Source organism: Rhopalosiphum padi, chromosome 4, assembly GCF_020882245.1.
Source record: "Rhopalosiphum padi isolate XX-2018 chromosome 4, ASM2088224v1, whole genome shotgun sequence".
Classification (NCBI taxonomy): domain Eukaryota; kingdom Metazoa; phylum Arthropoda; class Insecta; order Hemiptera; family Aphididae; genus Rhopalosiphum; species Rhopalosiphum padi.
This window is the reverse complement of record NC_083600.1, coordinates 8,533,715-8,536,031: the sequence shown is the minus strand read 5'-3', so window position 1 is coordinate 8,536,031 and position 2,317 is coordinate 8,533,715. Positions and strand designations below refer to the sequence as shown.

At 30.3% G+C, this 2,317-nt stretch overlaps 1 protein-coding gene across 3 annotated transcripts in view; it reads right to left on the bottom strand.

Moving 5' to 3' along the window:
• The window catches only part of LOC132929856 (protein O-mannosyl-transferase TMTC2-like), a 285,751-nt gene that overhangs the window by 2,648 nt on the left and 280,786 nt on the right, over positions 1-2,317 (bottom strand). The window lies entirely within an intron of this gene.

Below are 2,317 nucleotides of genomic sequence, written 5' to 3'. Positions count from 1 at the left end.
CTGCGAATACAACAGACGAGTGGTGATTACAAGACGGTGCATATCACGTGTCACATATTTGGCGGTAGTTGTTAGTGTGTGTGTGTGTGTGTGTGTGGGAGGAGTGGGTTGGTAAAGAGATTCCGCCGGCATCGTATATCGTTTAGCATATCACCTAACGATATTATCATTAAAAACTATTGGTAAAACGAGGAATAAGACGCTAAGCGACGGCTTTAATATTTAATATTTTATTTTATGAGAACATAATCGAAATATTTCCATAATATGTTCTTAACTCTGGTACTTCCATATTTTTTTTATAAAAGATTTATGATCAAGTCATATGTATATTTTCTATTCCGTATTCTTTACCTTATAACGCTTGGGATAGAAAATCAATTTTGTTCACAATCTGCACGCGATGATTTCGTACCTGCTTGATTCTGGTTTTAAAAATATAAAATAGGACATTTCTTCATTTATCATAATACGAAATTTGTTTGGTTTATATTTACTTAAAGTTTTTTATTTTATCAGGTAGACCATCGATGAACTGTAAACTGTAACCAACTATTTTTTTAAAATGTTATATTAACTTAAATCTTTAAGTATAAAAAAATAAAAATACATGAAAATATAAGTATAATATTGTAAAATAAGAATGGTTTGCAACATTTTTCAATAGTGTGTGTGTGCGCGCGCCAACCAATTTTCGAATTGTATACATTCAAAATTTGTTTGAACCATAATAGTGGACAGATGGGATGCTAAGTAGCACAAACACGAACCCACTAAGATTAAAATTGTAGTTAATTGGGCGAACAAAACTAAAACGCGACGGAAAAAGAATAAAGGAAAAATAAACGGTTTCCCTCAGATAATGCTATATTTATCGTGTGTGTTAAAGCATTGTAATAACGGTCACACAGAAATGTGATCACCGCGATAGGGCCGCGTTATTACACCAACGTGCAGTATTCTTATCAATATTCAAAATGCTGTTTTTGCAATAACTGTAATCGACGTGAATGGTTGCGGGGCGAGTATATTATCAGCTGTTCGTATCTTTTCGAACTCACGAATTGCTCGTGACCGTCCAAAATAATGTGTGTACATGGTTTGGTACTATCGTTTTGCGTTTGCTGATGATGTCAAACAAACATCATAAAAATATAATATATTTATTGGGTTGGGGTATAATATTATATTATATAAGGGATGATCCGATTACGTAAATCCGCAAAAATATACATAATTCGATCAATTTTTTTGGGAAAATATGACAAATATTATCATATACATTATACAGGACGTTAAAACTTTCCAACAAAAAATAATTGAAATTTTGTTGTAACGATTTTCTCAGTCGAATGACAATTCATATCGTCAACCTATTTGGCAAAGGACGTAACTCCAAAAAATATATAAATGGGCTGATATCCATTACCAATAAATTATTTTAATGATTACTCCTTCGAGGAATTTGCGTCAAACTATACAAAATATCGTAATTACGAAAATAATACAAATTAAACGGTCGCATCTCGTAAATGTTAAATAGCGTATCTCCATAAAAACATTGGAAAAATCGTATGCTCGAAAAAATAAAGATATCTTAGACGAAAAACACGAAAGTCTTGATTACACAATTTGACGAATTTAATATTAAATATGTTTAATGATTTAATATTAGATTATCAAACAGATTAGATTAATTTTCATCTATAAATGCGTTTGCAGACACGATACAAGCGTAATTTCAATTGCACGATTTCAGTAAGGTCGCGTTTGTTTAGTTCCTATTTTATGAATTTTAAATGCATTTAAATAGCAAGAAACTAATATAGGTTAGGTCAATAGTTCACTTCATCGTTCGTTATTTATAATATACGCGTTGACAATAAAAAAAAAATCCATTAAGTATGTAACTACTCTTGTCTGTAAGTAGTCAGTGTCAATGATTCACTGTAATAAATTGTTAATCCATTCATGGTCACCAAACTTTTTTGTTGTTGTTGTGATTTCTGATTATTTTGAAACGTACTGAGAATAAATCGTTTTTGATCCCCTTACCCAGACAGCATTTATAAATATAAACTAGGTCTTCCGCAAATCACCGTTAAAGTGAAAATTAAAGTATATTTTTTACTATAGTAAATTTCTTCAGACATAAAAAAAACACACCTCATTGTAAAATCAATACATTCATTGCTTCTCCGTTCAAAAACTAAAAATGTATTTTAGAAAATATTGAAAAATCAACCAGTTATTATAATAAATATTTCGAAAGCGCAATACCGATTTTGAATTTATTGTTTTACTTTTGTTGCATATA